Source organism: Cuculus canorus, chromosome 2 (assembly GCF_017976375.1).
Source record: "Cuculus canorus isolate bCucCan1 chromosome 2, bCucCan1.pri, whole genome shotgun sequence".
NCBI lineage: Eukaryota > Metazoa > Chordata > Aves > Cuculiformes > Cuculidae > Cuculus > Cuculus canorus.
In genome coordinates, this window is record NC_071402.1 from 141865675 (window position 1) to 141888144 (window position 22470).

General features: G+C 38.6%; 1 protein-coding gene across 3 annotated transcripts in view; it reads left to right on the plus strand.

Annotated features, from left to right (window-relative positions):
• The window catches only part of KIAA1217 (KIAA1217 ortholog), a 362749-nt gene that overhangs the window by 57434 nt on the left and 282845 nt on the right, over positions 1-22470 (plus strand). The window contains exon 1 of one of the 3 annotated variants that reach the window (XM_054058359.1): positions 9644-9730. The exons of the other annotated variants lie outside the window; for them this stretch is intronic. The gene's annotated coding sequence lies outside the window, so the exon portion shown is untranslated. Of the gene's footprint in view, positions 1-9643; positions 9731-22470 lie in introns of those variants that run through there. 3 annotated transcript variants of the gene reach the window in all.

Below are 22470 nucleotides of genomic sequence, written 5' to 3' on the forward strand. Positions count from 1 at the left end.
TATTTTCACATGCTTTCTCTGCTGGGGAGGCACAGAAGAAAAGATTTCTAAGTGAGTTACTATATTACATGGATAACCAAAGTGAAATCCCTTTTTGTAATGCCTGTTTTGCTGTTGTTGTGCTCTTCCTCTCACCCAGCCTTTGGTACATATAGCATGTCTCTGTCTTGTTTATGTCTGAGAAAATACAGGTTTAATTTATGTTGTGGATCTAATTATGTTCATGTACCTCTTTTTGGTGCCTGTAAGCCAAGCTGTGCTAGCTCCTTGGCATAAATCAAACTGGTTGTCTGCAGGACTTCAGTAAGGAACATACATTTTACATGAGAAGTTGTCTGTGGGATATTTGAAATACTTAATGTGCAAGAAGAGTGCTGAGAAGGGCTCTGTATGCTGGTGACGAGGGTGGGGTCCTTACTCCCTGGGTGCAGGAAGAGAAGTGAGTGTGAGTTTCCTGCAGAGCGCAAGAGTGCTGTAGTCGCTGTGCAGCCATCCATGAAGGATGGAAGCAGCGTAGGTGTCATGATTGCCGCTGCAGTCCCCTGTTCGCTACTGCTTTGGGGCCAGAAGTCCAATGGATTAGCTTGACAGTGCCACCTGTGTTGGACTCTTCAGGGAAGGTTATGTTAGGAGTTTAGCCAATGCTCAGGAGAGAGGGCTCTGAGCAGCTCTGCAGTAAGGAGGCTGTCCTTGTGGTTGAGCTAAATGGCAAGGGGACTTCACTTATTTCTCTGATTTTCAGTAATTAATTATCTATGGCTTTCATTGCTGGCCAGTGTTAATTAGTTTTGTGCTGCAGCTCCATGTCAGTGGTTTTCAATGCCTTCCTCACTGGGTACTTTCCAGAAACCTCTTTAACAGTTATAGTTTGCTTTCTTTTCCTTTTTCCTATTCATTCAATAGTTCAAGCTAAAATGTTAATAAATAAATATATAGTCAATAGTATATGTAGCTAGATCATTATTCACATTTAAGAATGTTTATATGGAAGACAGAAATATATATCCCTCTACCAACAGGAGAGACATTGATTGAGATCCTGCTGTGAAACAAATAAATAACTGGGGAGAAAAATGTTAAAGCTTACTGGTCATGATAATTAGGTCAAAAAAATCCTCCTGTAGTCCACTAAGCTATCTGTTACCTTCTAGACAGAATTTACTATGAAAAAGTTTAAGACTGGGAAACAGAATCTTCTGCCAAAATCCCCTTCAAATAGGTAAGAAAACCTAATTGGATATAAAAAACCAGTTCAGACAAATTTAATCTGTAATCTTATGAAAAGAAGCAACACCATTCTGGTAGTTATAATGCAAATAATTGTGGATTTCTGTCTCAAGGGAACGTTTTATTCTCTTTAAAGTATTTTATGAGCATTAATGTTTTGTTTCTAGCTTTGCAATCTTTTAAATGCATTCCATAACTACATTAATATTTAATTCACGTCCACTTTGAATTAACTATCTGTTTTAATGGAGAAATGATTCTACCATGTAAATGAAAACAAAACTAAATTTCATAATTTAGTTTTCAGAACAAAACTCTTGAATGATGTTAGCTATAGCTAATTTTGGCATATAGTCATGAACTGTAACCTGACTTAAGAAAACTAAAAAGTCAAAGTATAAAGTTTAGAAATGCCTAATTTATCTTGTTACCAAGTGTCTGCATTACTCAACCTACCTTCCTTTAAATATGATACATTATCACTAAATTTATAGTAATAGTACTTCTTTTATTCCTACCATTTACCTCTCTTTTATTAACTTAAATGTGCTATAATCTTATATGGGAAAAAATGTGGCTGTCTAGGGCTAGAATTCATATTTCATTTTCCATTTTTTTTACTATATTTTATATTTTTTCCTAAAACCAGAAAAGATAAATTAAAATTCGCCTCTGTGCTGTACCTTGAGAACTAATGTTAATTTTCACTTCGTGATTTTATTGACCTGGATAGGTTTAAAAATGTGGCAAAGTATGTGTTTTAGCTTTGCAAATAAAATTTCACAAAATTTGGTTCACTGCTATAGTATAAATCTGAAATTTATAGATTGCATTTACAGTCATGCTCTTTGAAGCTAGATGATGTCTTGGATGTGAATTTGGCTTGCGACTGACTGAAATCCAGCTCAGTCTTCTGGTTTAACACATTATGAAGTTATTGAAATATCTTTTTTCCTCAAAGTTAGCATATAAACACAGGAGACAGATAAATGAATTGGAAGTTGTCATGTGCTAGTTGCAGTGTTTCAGAGACCAGATGTTATTACTTATGCAGGATTTCTGTGTTTGTGGTCTTCCAAACAGCATTGAACTTCATAATGTGGGGCATCTGCTCAGCTCCACCTGTGAGAGTTTTTTTCAGGATATTACTAGCTCCTGCGTGCTGTGCTCCATGCCAGCCATCCAGAAGCGTGCCTGGGAGCTCGCTGCACATTAACTCAAAACCCATTTAGAAAAATCAGTGCTAACTTCTGTCTGAAGAGACTGCTCTTGTAGGAGCTAGAGCAACGCTTTCAAATCAGGCTCCACATGAGACACAATATACCCTTAAATGTATTTCTTCCGTTACCTTGAGTGACCCGAGTTGGCATGGTCGCCTTATGTCATAGTCAGGCTTTACATCAGTAGAGAAACTTGATGCATTTGAGGGTCATGAGCTTTCATAAAAGCATACAGAACCGAAAGTGTGGTCCTGGATGAGAGTGGATGCTGCATAATCCCCTTGATATAACCAACAAATAGATAAGAGTACTTGTAACTGCAGAAGTATTTGAAAGCAGTATTTTCATTTCTGCCAGAATTCTAATGCCAAATTATCTCTTGAGTGTAATTTTCAGTAATTTTACAGATCTTAACATTAATCATAATTAGTGACTCCCAGGTACAGTGAGTCTGGCCAACAGTTGTGGTTCACTCTGTTATTTTGAAAGAAATACACAAATTCAGTGTGAAAAGCAGAAGCCAATTCTCCATATCTTTTTATTTTTATGTTCCTTTACTATATTTCAAAGAAGCAATCCCCATTTTTATCAGTTTGTCAAGAAGATAAAAATGATGCCAAAATAACCTTGCTGAGCTACTTGTACTACATGAAAATATCCAATTCCCTTTGATGCCCAGATGTTCAGAGTAATTCTGCATTTTCAAGGAAGTAAAAAAAAGGCTATAACTTTTCTGTGGTGGCAGATTTCAGCCCCTTACTGAAACAGTGAGGCATACAGTAATCGAAGAAGAGTAAAATAAACTGAAAATAATGATTCTGTAAAACTTCTGTAAATTTCTTAATTAATGTAACAAAATGTCCTTTTTTTCTTTTCTGAAATGTTTTACAGTAACCTTGTAAAATTTATTGGAGATAGATTAAACATATAATAAGTGAGAAGAATGTTCCTAACAGTGATTTAGGAAGTGCTTAGGGAAAATAAATGTTCAGTGGAAGAAGGTGTTGTGAAATAAATGGTAGAACATTTTGAGAAGATGCAAAAGAGGCAATAAAAAAAACAAACTGGTTTTCTACGAATGAAAATGGGCAATGACTTTGTTAGTTGTGGAAAATAAATGGTATAAAGGTAAAACCAAATTAAAAAAATAGAAAAGCACTTTGCCCCTGTTGACATTTAGCGCCCAAATAACTAGGAAGACTCTTCAAGAGCCTTGAAGGAGCACTGTAGATAGATAACATTTTAAACATTGCTTAGCCCTATCCCTGAAGACTTGTCGGGATAATGACACAGTTTAGGAAACTGCCTCAGGATATGTTAGGAAATTACAGGCATTCAGTTATAAAATAAGCTGTTAAAACCGTTTTTAACATGTCAAGTGGGAGAACACTTAGGCACCCCGGCTTTGTTAAGTGTGGGTAGTGTCGGTTAGGGAAAAGAGTGGTGTGTTAGCCAGGGGCAGGGAGGTGGAAGAGGAGATGATAATTGATTAAGACTTGAATTTTTATATAGGAAATATGCATGGCAGCCTCAGAATTACCAGGAAGTTTTCAATGTAGCAGAACAACCCTGTGGTTTCTTTTATGATATTCCAATTAGATTTTGCTTTTCTTAGGAAATTACACCTACAAACATTGTCAGACAACTGCACTGTTTACAGAAGATAGCCGGGCACAGGAGAATTGTTCACTTTTCCATCTCTGAAGCAGAAACCTAGAGTAAGTGTATACAAAAGTCCATTTTTATGTGCTCATTAGCCATTCCTGCAGCTTTTACTGCTCTGAAAAGCAGAGATGCTCTGTTCATGATTGACAGAAACCACTTACAAATGAATGAATGAGAGTTTAATAAATATTTAATGTAGGGATGTTTACTAACAGAAATGTATTTATAAATTAAAATACTAATGAAAAGATCCTGGGTTCATTTTGTGCCTTCATAGTTCATGGACAACTGCTAAATAAAGAGAGGGAAGCACCACTGGTAGGTGTATTGGGATCTTAACAGGCTGGACAGCAGGGCTGAGACCAATGGCATGAGGTTTAACATGGCCACATGCCGGGTCCTGCACTTGGGGCACAACGACCCTGTGCAGCTACAGACTAGGAGAAATCTGTCTAGAAAGCTGCCTGGAGGAGAAGGACCTGGGAGTGTTGGTTGATAGCCAACTGAACACGAGCCAGCAATTTGACCAGGTGGCCAAGAAGGCCAATGGCATCTTGGCTTGTATCAGAAATGGTGTGACCAGCAGGTCCAGGGAGGTTATTCTCCCTCTGTACTCGGCACTGGTGGGACTGCACCTCGAATACTGTGTTCAGTTCTGGTCCCCTCACCACAAGAAGGATGTTGAGGCTCTGGAGCATGTCCTCAGAAGAGCAATGAGATTGGTGAATGGGCTGGAGAACAAGTCTTACAAGGAGCGGCTGAGAGAGCTGGGGTTGTTTGGCCTGGAGAAGAGGAGGCTGAGGGGAGACCTTATTGCTCTCTACAACTACCTGAAAGGAGGTTGTGGAGCAGAGGTTGCTGGCCTCTTCTCCCAAGTGACAGGGGACAGGACAAGGGGGAATGGCCTCAAGCTGCGCCAGGGGAGGTTCAGGCTGGACATCAGGAAAAAAATTTTCACAGAAAGGGTCATTGGGCACTGGCAGAGGCTGCCCAGGGGGGTGGTTGAGTCACCATCCCTGGAGGAGTTTAAGGGACGGGTGGATGAGGTGTGGAGGGGCACGGTTTAGGGATTGATATGAATGATTGGACTCGATGATCCGGTAGGTCCTTTCCAACCCAGTGATTCTATGATTCTGTTGGAGGGTAGAGATGGTATTTAAAGGATGACAGTGAACTTTAAAAGTAAAGTTTGACCCTCTTCCTGTGGCTGTCTTGTTGCATATTTTGAATTTGTAATAATTTACTGATGAGATGTATATATATGTATGCATTTTTTATCTGTGTGAAAATATTTCACCATTAGTAAAGGAAATACCAGTGGTTTGCATACTGTAGGTATTTAGTAAGGAAGTTTGCATGAAGTCCAGTTTACAGCGCAAAAAGCCAAGCTCATTAAAAAAAAAAAAAAAGAGAAAAAAAGCGACATCAATTTCAGTGATCCCTGAAGTCTAACTTTTAAATATTCAAGCAGATTGGATATTATGAAGAGCTGTCAGTAATTCACAGTTATGGATGCCAAAGCAATTATGTTTGCAAACCTTGAGATGCATCAGCCTGTTTTTTTACCCTCCTACTTGGGAGCAGGGAAGCAATTTGGCTGAATATTTAGGCAATTAATGTTGGAATTAGCTCCAACTCTTGAATTTTAAGGAGTTTATAAAACTATTACCAGATATAAATGAACTTTCTGGCACTTTTGAAAAAAATCCCATTTTCTGAATTGGGCATTAGCTTGCAATCAGCAAAAACTGGACTTTAAAATGTGAATGGAGGCAAGAGTAGGGCTCTCACAATCCTGTACCTGCCTGAGCTTGGAGCTTTTGTGAGGCATAAAGTGCTGGTGCACCAGCCCAAAGTCTTGCTGACAGCACCTAGGACCTTGTAGCTTAGGGACAAAGTAAGTGAAGAGGTCCAATGAAGATGGTTTGGGAGATGGAAATTTTCTGACCTATATTCATAGGATCCCCTCTCATAGCTGGTTCCAAAGATGACTGAAAAAGGTGATGATCCTCTTATGAGAAACAGAGAAGATATTGCTGCTTTTTTACTCAGTCTTGAAAATAATTTATTAAGAATCAGTGAAAGATTCCAGTGCAGAGAAGTCATTCATAATTTTTGAGGAATGACTGTTTATGCAGTTCAGCTTTACATTGTTTTAAAATACTATACAACACTGGTGAAGGTGGAAATGAATGACTATTTATTATTCAGCTTTTTCCATTATCCTATGGCCAAAGTAAACCACAGACTCTTGTGGCCAATATGTTATTTCCTCAGTATTAGAGCACTAAGTCCCAGGCAAACTTTTTACATGGATGTGAAATTATCTTCTAAGATGCCCAGGTGAGTTGTTCTATTTAGTTGATTTATGTTTTTTTCTTTTAATCTCATTGGAGGCTTTTTGTTTGAAAGCAAGGCACACAGAGCTAAAGTAACATTGATACTAAACTTGGACTTTAGAGAGCTAGAGGCTGATATGTTTGAGGTTTGAAAGGATGGAGAACATTTCAGACAAATTTTAATTATTGGTTTTTGAAATAAATACTTCAAAATTGTAAAATAATTTGTACCAGTTTTAGAGAATGGTGTTAGTATTCAACAACTCTGAACAAAATTATTATTAATTATGATTAAAATACAGAACAAACTGTTAATATTGGCAAAATAGTCATATGGCTGCAAGTAAACTAGTCATTATTTATGCAGTATACAATCACATTTTTTTGGTGGATTATGACAGCAATTTGATTTAAATTTTTCTTTCCCATTTTCAATTTGATGTTTGTGCTTAAATGGGCTCCAGTAATGTAAGGTTTGATTCCCATCTCTGCCTGCATAACGCCGGGAAAGTTATATCATCATTGTGTGATTTTTAGTTCTTCACTGAATTCATAATGGTAGTGATGTCAAGCCTGTAGCTGACAGCCTGTTCTGTTTAGGTGTAGGTTTTGCCTGTAGACACCTATATCTAAACATAAATTAAAAGACCATTTTGGCAAACAATGCTTGAAAAACAGCCTATATGTCTCACATAATTTTATATGATGATACCTAATGGTGTAAGTAACCTGACTGCATTTATGAGATATACTGTGGGAGGGATTTGAGCCTTTTTGTTTGATTAGAAGAATTATGTAGTCTATAATGAATTTTGATATGAATTTTTATATAGTCCATTCCAAAATACCCATGATCCACCGGACTATAAAAACATAATTAATATCAGTCAAGGAACGAACAAAAATTTCATTATGATATTTGGCTTTACACAATGAGTAGGCAAATATTCCTTTGAAATTTAAGAGACTGTGATTGATGTGAAGCAACAAAGAGTAACATATTTGGGTACTGTCACATAGAGAGGTATTAATAATGCAGCTAAATCATAGAATCATAGAATAGTTAGGGTTGGAAGGGACCTTAAAGATCATCTAGTTCCAATGCCCCTGCCATGGGCACTTGCTGTTTTCCAAAAGCTTAGTTATTCTCCTGTCCAGAAGGAGGGAAGGAACAGAGATGTACAGTGTCCGCAGGAATAATTAGCGAATGATGCTTGTAGGACCCGACTCTGAGTAGAACTGCAGTGATGATAGATTTTACCTATTATGGATGTTGGGATGGTTTGGTTGCTTATTAGGAACTGATCTGAAAGAAGGAAAGGGGGCTGATCTCTACACAGATGAATTCCTGGGTTGTATGGAGCTTAAGGAGCACAACCCCCTGATAAAGAAGCACAGATTAGTGCATGTGGCTCTGCCACTTGGATCCTTTTTTATTACCCTCCAAAAATTCCCTTTGAATCTGAGAAATAAGTTGATGAATTGTATGGCAAAGAGTCACAGGAAGAAGACACAGACCAAGGGAGGAACTGCTGTTAGGAACATCTGGTGGTTGCAATATAACCTGCATAGTTTTTCAGTATTATTTGAACACTGTTAGTCTCCCTGTGCGCTTGGTGATTTCCAGGTTATCTGTGATTTGTCTCTGGATGCAACAAACTTCTGTCATCCCCATCATTCAGTGTAGCCTGGTTCTGCAGAGTGCTGTATTGCAATGACTCCTGCAGACATCCTTCCTGTGATGGTGGTGGCATGTGTGTTTTCAGTTTCTCTGTGTTTTCAGGCCATTTTATGTGGAAAAAAAAGAGGAAGGATGAAGGTTTTGGTCAGTGCAGCTGTGGCACAGGAGGTCAGGGTGACATCTACATCACCCCAGTGGAGGTCAGGAGAAGGGTTTCTACAGTTTGCTATATGCGATAAGGTAGGAACTGAGTTTACCTCCTTACTCTCTGAATAAATCTCTGAAACTGAATAAATGATCCAGTGGTAGTATTGTTGAACTAAAAAGCAGTCCTCACTATTGTGACTTCCCCTCTACTCAGCTCTTGTGAGACCCTGCCTGGAATATTGTTCTGGAATCCTCAACATGAGAGGGATATGGAGCTGTTGGAACAAGTCCAGATGAGGACTGAGAAGATGATGAGAGGGCTGGGGCACCTCTGCTGTAAGGACAGGCTGAGAGAGTTGGGATTGTTCAGCCTGGAGAAGAGAAAGCTTCAGGGAGATCTTATAGTGACTTTCTAGTACTGGAAGGGGACCTACAAGAAAGCTGGGGAGGGACTTTTTACAAGGGCGTGTAGTGATAGGATGGGGGGGAATGGCTTTAAATTAGAAGAGGGAAGATTTGGATTAGACATTAGGAAGAAATTCTTCATGATAGGGGTGGTGAAGCACTGGAACAGGTTGCCCCATTCCTGGAAGTGTTCAAGGCCAGGCTGGATGGGCTCTTGAGCAGCCTGATCTAGTGGGAGGTGTCTCAGCCCATGGCAGGGGGGTTGGAACTGGGTGGTTTTGAAGGTCCCTTGCAACCCAAACCATTCTATGATTCTGTTGTCTTATACTGGCTTATACTAATTCCCATTTTTCAATCAACTGACTTATAGTAAAATCTATATTTAACCAAACCTGGTTATATGCACATTGTGAAGATGAAGAGATGGGATTTTTTTTAGAGGAGTTGTGTATGTGGATTCCTTGTAAGGAATTTTCTGTTGCTCCATATAAATTGTCTCTTTATTTTTCTGCTCTCATTTTAACCTCAAATTTTCTTTTTGTGAGTGTTTTGAATATTTAAAATTCTGATTATTGTTTTGGGAAAAATATTGTTGTAGAACAGCCATGCCTTAACAGTGCATATATATGGCCTACAGGAGGGTGAGTGCCTGGAGAGAAAGGTTTCTTAGTTCTGTATGCATGTTGTTTTATTTATATCTGTGTAGCAAAAATCTACATACAGCCTATGTCTTCTGATCATATATATTATTTAAGAAATATATATAAGCATGTTGTCACAAAAGATGCAAATGACGTGTCTGTAATTTCCTGACATACCCTTCAAGGCACAAACCAGTTTGGTGAAGGGGTTGGGTTGCAGTTGCTTGAAGTTGCTACATCCCAATGAGGTAAGAAGGAGTGTCTGTGCTTCCTCCTTTAACGTGCCTGTGCATGCTTCATCCTGTTGTTTTCTCTCCCTCCTTTGGATCCTAAGTGATAAGAGCTGTGGAGTTCTCTTAGAGTTTCTCCTAGGATATCTCCAACGGTAACATTTGAAAAGTTACGGTAAGTGTGTGGTATGTTTTAGAGTATTTATGGTTTAGGCTATTTTCATCTTATGAAACGTCAGCCTGGTAGCAAGCTGGGACAGTTGGGTACTCTTCTTGATAAACCAGGCAGAAGTGGTGAAGTGAAGGTGTAAATAGGCAACAAAAATACCCAGAACTTCTCTTATTTCCTATAAGGCTTTGGGCAATAGCAATACGCAGGGTGGAGGCTTTTACTGCCAGGGAAAGGTGTGGCTTTGTACCAGCCACGACCAACCTGAGAACAGAAAATTTCTCTTGGCTTACTTAAAATACAGGAGGAGCTGTATGGAGAAATCCATTTGACTGTCCTTCTTCAATCAGAAGAGATAAAGAGATTTATCTGCACCAGGTATGCTGTTGCTGCTACAGCACAAACACCTGAAAAATAATGGCTTCGTGGTGAGAAGGAACTGCAGTCTTGGGTTATTTCCTCCTGTAGTAGGTGGTAACTTCTGAGGTTTTGAGCTAGCATAGCTCAGGATTTTGGGTGACGGAAGCTGGGTTACAGCTGGGCCTGTTGCGCTAGTTTTGGATGGCAATATCTGGGACTGGCTCGGGATGGACTCTGCTCCGGTCCTGGTGAGTGGCAAACATTTTTCAGTCTGTGGATGCTACTTTAAGCAGGTCTTCTGTCTGCAATTTTCTGAATTTGGCTTATTTTATTAAACCCCCCCACCCCCCACCATTTAGAATCCTTGAACAGAGAAACAATAATGGTTCATATCCTATTTTGAAGGAGTTAGGTGGGAAGAACCACCAGACTTCCTTCTGCAAATGGATAATCACAGTGTTTCTAGATGGCTTGGGTAATTTTGCCTTGGGTAGAAGCACCTAACTAAGCAAAAGTTAGGCAGCATCCTTTCTCTTTGCTCTAACAGGGGATTTGTTGAAGTAGGAGACAGGGAGCCAAAGGGTGTAATAGAGCTGTTCAACAAAACACATGGCATGCTTCTTGGCATTGCCACAGAAATAGTTTTGTGATGGTTAGACTGTTTTCATGCTGTTATTTTTTTTCTCCTGGAAAATCCCATTTGGTCAAAATTATGCTTCTGTACTGGAATAATCAGATTTCAATGGTTCTTTGGGGTTTTTCTATAGGTGGGGTAGCAGTTAGGAGGGAGACAGAAGCGGTGTCCTGTAACACTGAAAACACTGGTTGCAAGGTGATATGTTTCTGTATTAGTATTGACTTTTTATTTTGAATGTGTGTGTGTCTTGAAGCTAAAATCAGCTGAAATAAAAACTTCAGTTTTACCATATACTATGCTTTTAATTTACCTGAAATCCCTTTTAATTGTTCTGGTTTTTTGCCTCAGAAAACCCTGTTGTTGTTAATACTGACTTGGAATGTTATTGGTTTAAAAAAAACCAAAAAACTGGAATTTTTCAGTGAGAATGAATATCAGTTCTAGAAAATCTTTCATTGTCACTGTATTGTTCAAGTGTTGAAATAATTAACCAGGTGGTTGTTTTGTCTTATCAGGCTAAGTGCAGGCTACAATACAATAACATTACATTCTAATAAGATAGTAATTATCCTATTGTCTTTGTTCTGATCTGCACCTGAGATGGATATTTCAAATGTTCCATATGACTGTATGTTATATCTACTGTAATGTCATATATAAGCCACACCCTTATTGAATTTTGTTTTGTGGACATGCGCCAATTGATTAAACTCATTGCTTTAAAAGTTTTTGATCCCTATTGAAGACCTTGGAATTGTGCATCAGCAGTGTCAACTGCAAGTCATCAGCTATTGGAAGAATTTATACTCAGGTTTATTTTGTAGATACTCCCTCTATCATAGTACTTCATTTGGTGAGTACCTTTAATGGGTCCAGATTAGTAATGCTGAGAGAGGTGCACAGCAAGAAATACAGTGGTTGCTTTGGATAACTTATTATGCAGAATCCTTTGGGTCTTTTTTTTTTTTTTTTTTTTTTTTTAGTCTTTTGGATGTTTCTGTGTGCAGCATTAGACCCTGGCACAACAGTGGGCCTTATGTCCAGTACTGCCATACTAGGTGTGGAGTAGTGATTATGGATGTGAGCTTGGGAGCTTGCTGAAACAGACTTGCAATCTAGAGTTGAGAAAAATAGATCCTTGGACTCTTAGCCATCCCTTTCATGCTGCTGTTGTTTTCTGCTGAAGAACAGCATGAGGCACAGGTCAGATGTAGAAACACAAGGGACTAGAAAAGAGCTGTGGAAACATAAATGGTTGGTATTACAAAAGAGACCAGAAATATTCTCTCTCTCTTTTTAAATTTTTTTCTTTTTTCTTTTTTTTTTTTTACTGGAGGTTGACAATTGCAAATTTTGCTTGGAGCCGAGCTTGCTGCTGAAGTATGAAATTTATCCAGTACAGGATTAAGCAATGCATTGTTTCATTGAGAACAGTGCTTTAAAAAACTGAAGCATTTTGCGAGTGGATCAGATGGGAATTCTGAACTCTAGATGACTATGGTCAAAGTCTTTGTGGTGCTTTGAAACTGAGGGTCTTTAGCACCTTGTGGAAAGAGATCTGAAATTAGCCACCTCTCTTCAGAGCCAGTGTAACTATCTCAATAGTTTTCTGTCTAGAAAACAGGGTTCTTAAATTCATGCTAGCAACTCAGTAGTCTTAAGCCAAACCATTATGCTTTCAAGTCAATGTGGAATTCTAAAAGAGTAATGATAGTATGGCCAAATAAAATAAGCGTAAAACTTGCCAGACTGCTACTGAAGTGGTAAGCTTATTGATGGGTGGGTAGGAGTTACGTTCCTACATTGTGGTGGTGTCTACGTCAGAATTTTTGCCAAAGAAAATTTTCTAAGGATGTATTTGCATCTGGATGATCTGGATAAAGAAGTTATTTGCAGAATATCCTTGGTGTATTTGAAATGTTATCCCTAGAAAATTACTGGACATAGCTAGACCTCAAAATTTATTCTTGTTAGCTTGTGCAAGCAGCTTTTTTTTTGTGCACCTCCAATTCTCCTCCCTCTCTAACAATTTCCATTGTCTATTAATTTTCTCTTCTTTCTTGCTTCCTCTTTCTTTTCTGTCATTACTGTTTACACAGTCATTTTCTTTCTACTCTTTGCTTCTCTTTCTATTAGCTCCAAATCACCTGTCTATCTCAACCAGCAAAAATCTAATGTTGATGCCCTGCTCATTTCAGTTTAGTGATAATCTTGTCTTTCTCTTGATAGTTGCCTCTCTTCTTTCAAACCTTAGTAGAAATTTAGACCGGTCTTAAGTCTGAGGTGGCTCAAGTGTTGCATCTGTGAACTACAGCTGCTGCATGGGGCAGTGACTGGCTGTAGAGCAGGCGGTGCTTGTGCTGCTGAAACAGCCTCCTCTTGTGCAGGCTTCAGTCGACTGGTTTTGCTTTCTTTCCCCCAGGATTTGGCCTAACAGTTTGAGCTCTTAACTGCTTGCTCTAATTATGTTAAAATGCTCATATATAACATATTATTGAACATTAGTAGTTTTTTTCTCTCATCTGAATGTTTCCTATTTTCATTTAAAGTTGATGTTTCACAAATACCTGAAGAGAGACACTAGTGCATCCTGAATTAGTGCAGTGCACAGTGCTGATGTTCTTGACTTCCATTTGACTGATGAATAATCCCATTCTCAGTCTGGCCTGTGTGTATTTTTATTTGTCATTATGTTTATCTGTCCATTAGCCTATTATGACACTGTCAATTCTGAGTAGTAATTTGCTGAGCTTAAACAACAGAAGTTTTGAACTTTCTGACCAGTATTATTAAATAGTGACAGGATTGGTCAAGGAGAAAAAAGCCTGTCCTTGATGAACTGCTGTAATGCTATTGAATAGACTAAAATTAGCCCTGTCATTCTTCTTCTTGCTTTGAGGCATCTCAGGGTAATTATAAATGGCAAAGCAGGCCAAGCTGTACCTCAAATAAGCTAAAGTTTTAGTGCAATTTTTTTTGATGATTTGCCTTTCCCGCTAAGTAAAACAAAGATAATAAGGATTAAGGTAATGGTTGCTTTTTCTTACAGAGTGCGTCTCAGGTAAATAATAACCAGTGGTAAATTAAAAGTAAGTTCAAGCAGAATAAAATAATAATAAGAAAAAGTAGAGTAGGCAGCAAATGCAGCTGATGCTAAAGAGAGTTGGGTGTAGTCCTACTTCTGACGTTTTGGTTAGTTGAATGTTGTGATTATGTTCCACATGAACTGCAACTCTGTATATGCGTTTTGCATTTATTAACTACGTTATGAAGATGGTACAGAGACAAAACTGTGTTATGGAGGATTTGGATGGAACAAACATGCTAATGAGCCTAAGCGAAAATGCATCTATTAGCCAGATGGTGAGTTACACTGGCATTAGCTTCTGTTTGCCATCTGTTTAATCCTCAGAAAGAGGCAGGAAAGGAGCAAGTGGTATAGAGGAACAGCAAACAGTAATAGTGTAGTAACCTTCACAGTATGTCCCGAATGTTGCTTTTCTTAAGTAGACTGAAATACCTGTTTTTTTGTCTCTGTCAGTGACTACCAAAATACTGCAAGTTCCGTAAGTTTCTGCACTGCTCAGATCTCCCCTGCATCCCCCACCTTCAGCATTCCCTGTAAAAGGAAGACATATAGTCCCTCATCATGAAGAAAACAGTTACCATGATTAAAAGCAAGTTACAATTCTTTAAACTAGACAGTGTGAATCACTGGGATGAATAAGAAAAAGTCTGAATTGAGAGAGGGAAGGACTTTAAGGTCAACTAGTCTAATCACCTCCTCAATAAAAATGTTTTGTTAAAATGCAATTTGCATTCTTAAACTTATCAAAATTATAGAGCAACAGAGTCATGAAAAATAATTGCCTAAAGTGGTATTGACAGAGTCTGTATTTTGGGCTGGAACTGGGAAACTGAGTTGATTAACATTGTCCTTATGCAAAGGCATTTGAATTTTACAGTTTATTTTTGCGTGTTCACTAGAGGGTAGCAGAGAGACCAAGCGAGAGCATTTCGGCACAGCTTGTGCTGGGTAGTAATGAGTTCACTTGCTGATTTCTACATTCTTAGACAAATCTGGTGCCCTTCAGGCTCCTTGGCAGAGCAGAAAGGGTACCCTTGATGTTTTTAAGTCTAAACCAACAGTATAAAACTTAAGAGCATTCTTAATGTGATTTGATAGAATTCTAAATAATTTCTGGGTTTAGCATTGTTGATAATCACATTTTTTTTTAGCTTATAAATATAATCATTTTCTAGATGCACATTTTTCAGGAAGCGCATTTTCAAGAGGACTAAATCGTGCATAGGGGACACTGTCAAATTTAATTCTTTGATCTTAGAAGGTAACTGCTCTTCTAAGCTGTATTTTTATACATTCCATTTGCAATAAACTCCTGTGGTCCAAAGTTTCCTGCTGCCATCACATTAAATACCTGACAAAACTAACCGTGCTATTGTATACCAATAACAATAATAATGAACTTGTGGCATCTCTGCTCTTACTGCCTGAAAATTCGATGGATTTCAGTATGAGTTACCCGTATCCTTTCCAGGGCACAGTTCTCCAGAGGAATATAATGAGAAGAGTTTCAGAAAGCTGTATTGAAGTGTAGGCATCTACTCTTATGGTATTCATAGACAAGCAAAAATGTTGGCCAATAGAAACACAGCCCTGCCATCAGTATTTATTGCAGTGTCCACTCTCTGGCATATGAGAAATACTTTAAAGTTATGCAGGTTTATGAGGTGTTCTTTCAGGTAATACTTAACTGGCTGAGACTGATGTTAGTATGTTAGAAATAATTATTTTTTTCCTCAAAATAATTCATATTGTGGTTTGCCTTTGTTTGCCTGTGATGTTGTAGAAAAAATGGATCAGGAAACAACTAGCTTAAAATTGTTTGCCTATGTTTGTTGTATGTAATCTATTGGGCATATAGTAATAAAAAGGGACATTTCATTAAGTAGTGGGACCATTTGCCAACAACAGGAACCAGTGAAGTATTGCTCATTTCCCAAATAGCACTTAAGATCCAAAGAAACACCTTTTTGTAATCTATTTATGTTGTTCTTATCTAAGAAAACTATGGACTGAAAACCTGTGTTGCCATCCTCCTTCCTGTCCCCATACACATGCAAAGATGAGATGTCCCCTAATGTGTCTGCTGCCCCTTGCAGCCTTTGAAGCTTTTATATGTGCGTTTGTGCCAGTCTGCATTGCAGACGGAGACTGAGTCTTCTTCGGTGTTGCTCAGCTTGATGTTCCGCCCATCAAGTGGTTTCTGTAGAGAAAAAAATGTTTGTGAATCCTTTGAATGGCTCATCCCCTGGCATTAAAACCTTTCACAATTTCTGCCTAACTTCTGATCTGAATTCCACAAAGAGACTGAAATCCACAGAGGGGATTCATAAACGTGCTCTTTATTAAATATTATGGAAAACAAAAAAGAAAACATGTTGATGTAGAGAACCATCCTCCTTGTTTTGCTGATTCAGATGTTTCATGATTAAACATTTAGAAACCAAAACTGAAATATGAACTCACTTTGTATGCTGTATAAGAAATTAAATATGGTCCTTTTAATCAAATTGAATTACCACATCAGTCTTCAAAGACTTTGGAGGCTTTGGAAGCTTTGTGTTGCAGCACAGCAGACAGATGTCCTGCCTAGGGTTCGAGCTTTATTGTGTTTCACTTGTGTGATGGATCATGTCTGTGCTCAGTTCTTTTATCTCTGTTACAGAAGACATTTAGGACTTTGATTCATACTAGGGACTGTAAATAATGCAATTGCTTCTGATAGGCTCCAGTGAGGGGGAGAGATCAGGCAAGCAAAAGCCAGATAATATCTCATCTACCTGAAATCTGTATTGAAATTAGCTGCAGAATCGGTTATATTGCCCATTTAAAATGGGTTTCTTATGCATTTTTTATGAATTCTTTTAAGACAACTTCTAAAAACAAATTTCTACAAAATTATGAATTTCAGTTTTATAGATATAGCACTCGATACTTATTTTTACTGTAAAGCTGCCCAGGAAACTGAGGTTTGAATAGCAGTTCTGAGACTGCTGCTCCACTGCAGCAGTAATTAATGCAGTCTCAAGCAACTTCTTACTACTCTTTCCGTCATCACAAGGGGCTCACATCTGCCTTTTCCCCATTGCTTTAAGTCTGTGATTTTCAGCTCCTCATCCTTACCCCCTCCAGTCTGCAGATTCCTGTGTAGCAAATGTACAGCAGCCTGCCAACAATTTGCTTGCTTGTCTTCACTGAGGGTGAGAGAAGCCTAATACTTTCTGTTAGCATACTTGTTCAAAAAAGTATATTAGGAAGTGTTGGGAATATAAGGAGCTGTCATGTGTAGGTAAGAAGTGGTCAACTTATCTTTGACTGGGTAAATTTAAGACTTTTCCAGTCCCTATCTCTGCAGTGATGTATAGTATTCCAGTTAAAAATAACTGGTTTTAAGTTCATATTTGTCTAGGACCCTGTTAGTGCTTGTACAATGTATATATGTTCAAAAATCCCTATACTCCATGCCCCAAAACAACAGAAGCACCAGTCTCTCCCAGTCCAAGAACTTTGATATCTCAACCACTTTGGTGTCTGGGGCTATAGTGATTTGAGGAATCTGTTTGAAATATTAGCTCCTGTCTCTGCTTTTGTTTTATGGTCTTTTCTTGGATTCCTTCACCCTGTGCTTTTTGTCCTCAGTTTGGTAAAAGATGAGCACCAAGCTGCTGTGTTTTGAGTCCTGCCATCTGGGTGCTTAAACCTTTCATATAGGCTGATGCAATCTCCATTTCTTTGGCTTCTCAAGCAGTTTTTCTACTCAGAAGTATGTGTCTGTTGTTTAAGGACAACTTTTCACGAGAAAAGGCTGAAGAATACTTTGCAAGTGTCATGCATGATAATATAATCTAGATGTTAGTATATAATCTAGAAGTTAGTACCATTGGACATTGATGCTTGAAACCAAACTGCTCAGTTCAGGATCGTGCTTTCCCTAGTGTTAGCCCTCTGGTGAGTCTGACAGTTTTTCTCCAGATGTTCCCAACAGATGTTGTCTCAGTAGTGGGGAAGAGGGGCCTCACCTTCAGAACCAAAGGGCAGCTTATGTAGATTCATGGACCAGTCTACTGTATGTATTAAATAGAATTTATGCAGTATCAAAGTAATTAACAGTTATGAAGTAGAAATGTAATGATCTCATCATCCCTATTATTTATCTCATTTGCTTTTTCCTTCTGTTGTCTGCTTTTTATATGTCAATATACGTGTGGTTTTTCGAGGGTGAGGCTGTTTAGAAAATGCATCATATTATTGATACTATCAAATCATAAGTAATAGCAGTGTGATTCAATGTGCATAGCATATGCGTACCAGTATTTAAGAATTTTATTAATTTTATTACACTGTATTTGTGAGCCCCCAGAGTATTTTACATGCATTCAGGCCACTTCAGTTCCTTGTGCTTGATGTAATTAAACTGGACTGTAGAATTGATGACCTCTCATTAATATACAGCTTGTTAAATGATACATTTCTGCAAGCATGGACTTATTATTGAAGAAGTTAGTGAAAATAATAGTTTGGAAGGCACTAAGACATCTACAAATTTACAGCTTATGAAAGGATAGCCTAGAATATGGAAAAGTTGCAGTAAAGGCTGAAATGTTTTTAAAGCAGGACAATCATGCAAAACCGTGTATGCATATTACTTCTGTGAGCCATTCAACCAATTTTTGCTCAGTGCGAAACCTTGCATCTTTGTTATTTCCACCTTCCAGTTCTTGACCCTGCAAATGTTTGTGAACCCGTTGTTGCTGGCTTGTTCTTTAGAAATACTTTTGCCTTTCCCTGTCCCTAGTGCCCTGTTGACATGTGAACACCACACCTCTTCATGCCCGTGTATCAGTTCATCTGAGATACACAAAATCTGAAAAACTTGCATGGTGGGTTTCAGCCTCTTCTGTCAGAGTGATAAGACTGATGCAATGCGTTAAATATTTTGATGCCTACTCCCATGATTATCCTCTGTGCATGGCTGTCCACTTCAGAGAGTGAGGATGGTGGAGGGGTACAGCCAGGATCCATCCTGTCACAAGGATGCCCAGCTCCTGCTGCTGACTTTATGCCATTGTGAGGCACTAGCTGGGTAACACTGCCCCCTCTCTTCCTCTGTGTTTTTGTTCTGCTTTGATACTGTCCTCTGTATACTTCCTCCATGGCAAGGTACAAACTACCTTGGTTTGTAAGGAAGAGGAAAAGAGAACCTTGGTTGAACAAACCACTTTAGCTTTCACAGCGCTATCCATTGGAAACTACAGCAAGTTATTTTTAAAATATTTTATATATTTACTTTGTGTAGGTAGGATCTTATGTAAATTGAGTTTAATAGACAGACACATGAACATGGCCATGTGTGTACAGCCTCATGCCTGAAGTGCATCCCCTGCTCCAGCTTGCTGCGAGTTCCTTTTGATTCCTTGTTATGCTGTGACTGAGTAATCTCATTAAAAATTGTCCAAAGCCTGCACTTTAAAATAGTCCCATTGCACTGTGTTAGGTTAATATAGATATCCCCTGAATATAGGCATCCTAGGGAAACTAGGACAGTGCACTTGGTGAGTGTGTGCTTCCATGTAAAATCTAAAAACTGAGTTTGGATACTTAATTGATGTTGATATTGTAGCAGGTTATTTAAATTCTTAATCTGTGAATATTTTAATAATAAAACCTGCATATATTCTGATTTATGTGTGCCTTTATAATTTGCTATGAAGACCTTTTTCCACCACTTATGTTTCTGGTTAAGAAGAAATGTGGGTTTTAAATCTAGTAAGCAGATGCTTTCAGATAGTCTATATAAATGAGAGTTATGAAAGCACAGTGTGTTTAGCGAGGGAAGGTGCATGCTGACCTTGCCTCCCTGAGGACAAGGAGCATTCTGGATGCCATCCACAATCTTTCATTCTTATTGGATATTTGGAATATCTTCATTGAGAAGTTCCTGCCCTTTGTTGTGGATTGTAAGAGTATGACCTATGAGGTATGGAGGCAGCATGGATTGTCCACAGGGTGCCTAGAAGTTTTAATAATTTAAAATGTTTAATATATCCTACCTATCAGGAATGTCTGGGGAAGGGAGTACAGGGGAAGTCATCCTCACCAGCAGTGCTTTCTGTCTAGTGGTGGAAGACCTTGTTCAGTGGGTATGAGGACCATTTTATTCTTTTTAATCTCCCTTGTACTGATGCATGTGGAAAGTGTATTTGGCACATCATGAGCGCTGGTTTTCTCCGAAGGAGGAAGAAGACGGCAACAAATGAAACTGCACAACAGGCTCCAATCCCTGGGGTTATATGAGGAAAGTCCCCTTTATATCTGAAGGGAAAGGGGTATTTAGGGTGCAGCCTTGCCTGCTTTGTCTCGGTCAGGCATGCAAAACCATGGGATTAGCAGATGCAGTTCAAGTGGCCTCACGCTGGAAGTGACACAATAGTTTATTGGTGCATAACTTGTGTCTGTTGACCTGGTTGCTGGTGCCTCAGTGTTAATACCCAGACAGAGGAGTCAGCAGTCACTTTCACTATGTCTGCTTTGTAAGAACAGCCAGGAAAATAAAGCAAATGCCCAGTGGAGATTAAATCTATACACACTGAGTTTTCATTCGCAAAGTCCTAACAGTCGTGGTAGAAACAGGAGGGGAAACGACAAGTTTTTACAGAGTTATTCATCCTCTTTTGCTGAGGAAAAAGACAAAAATGCAGTCTCAGGAACTTTCCATCTCACTGGATGGTTTCTCATTCTCATATGAATCTGGTTGGTCAATAGGTGATGCGGTCAGCAACAGCTTTCTGGTGCTCCTTCTGACTGCAAAAGCCCTGACATGTGAGTATACAGTTTGCAAAGCTTCCACATCAGCTCTCAATTTCAGCAGTAATTTGTTTTCAGTATCTCAAGGTAGAGCTAATGATTTTAATTTTTCCTGAGTATTTCTGAATCTGTCCCTTGTTTATCTTAGTGATTTGTCTAACCGCCAGTAAGTTTTTTTAATAACGGTGTAGGTTAGAGAAGCCTCGAGAGAAGTAAGGCAGTTAACTTCACAGAAACTTTGTGGAATTTGGATATATGAATTATTTATCGTGTTTTGAAAGTCTAATTGGTAGTGCTACTTGTTATTTTTTGTTTTCAAAAGAAGCGCAGAGTAACACTGGTAAGTTTTATGCATTTGTTTTTTGTGCAAGATACTGTATTGCGCGCGTCTCTTGGGGTCTGCTTGTGTTGCGGCTCTGACTGCTATGCTGCAACAAAGAAACTGCTTAATAATGTTAATTCAGTGTTTTGATCAGAAATAGTTTTTTGTTGTTGTTTGTTTCCAAACAAGAATGAGTGCCTTCCTCTGTTTCCTTGTAGTCCTCTTGTAGCATTACAGGCTCCTTTGTTCTTTTCTGTTCTCGCTAGGGAACTACCCCAGTTTCAGCAGCAAGGCAGACTGCTTGCCAAGCCAACTCCTCTTGAGTTGAGCTCCACCACCACAGATCAGCTTCGAGTGTGAGATTAGGGACCTGCTGTATGGCAGCAGGCAAAGGCATAGCAAGCAGCAAGAGCAGAAATGAACTTTTTAAGGCTGTGTTTGAAAATCTGCTGTTTGTTTGTGCCAACAGAATAGGATACATCCAGAGAAGAAGCAATTTTTTTTTTTTTAAAATCTTATTTACACTGTTCTTGACTTTAGCAGAAAGTCTTGCTCTACAGACTTGTTTTCAGAGGTTGCCTGGTGACAGTATTGTTGAGTTTTATAAGGACAGCGAGACTAGGGGAAAAACAGTGGTAGTGTCTAAAACATGCATTATTTTTCAGCATTTTTTATAATACTAGATCCTCTCTTCTCTCCTCAACTTTCCTGCTGCCTTTTCAGCACTGCACAGGCATTGCTGTCAGCAACAGAGAGAACCAATGACTCTTGCCTAAAAGGAGATACAGCAGGGCCTTTGATCCCAGTCTGGAGAGCATAAGGAAAACATTGAGGAGAAGTATCCAAACAGGGACTTGAAAGAGATTGCTGGCAATAAAAAGGAGATGGGGAGAGGAATTGGGAGAGGATTTCCTCACAAAAAGAAAAACTCAGCCAACTCTGAGCCCCGCTACTTAACCTGGCTGCAATGAGCTTCCCATCTGCAGGTTTTCCTTCTGATTCTGAAGAGGAGATTAGAAAGTAATCAGTGAGTGAGTGTGCATGTGGTTTTTTTGGGAGGAAGAGAAACAGAGAGGGATCCAACCTGCTGTGTTCTTCCTTGCATGGGATTTTTTTTACTCAGGCATTTAGGGGATCAATAAAATACTACAGACACTGTTCAGTATCGTTAGTGCTCTGTGCCTTCAATAGACCCTTGGGTCATTCAGCAAATCTAATCCACTCTTTTTTTAGGCTTTAGGCATTCTCAGATTTTGTTCTTAGAAGCTGACTATTCTTATTGAACAAACACCATGTATAATTATTTACATGAATTTTTATTTCTAATGCAAAGGATTAAAAATTGCTTGCAAATGAAGTAATAACTTTTTGCTTTCTTTAAAGTACAATTCAATATTTCCTATAATTTATTTATAAGAAGCAAATATTTATATCTGTTACATATGCAAGTATGAGAAGCAGTTCAAAAAGTGCAGATAATGGTGGACAGCATCTCTTTTACTTCACTTTTTAAAGAGAAAAGCCTCTGGTTAGTTGAT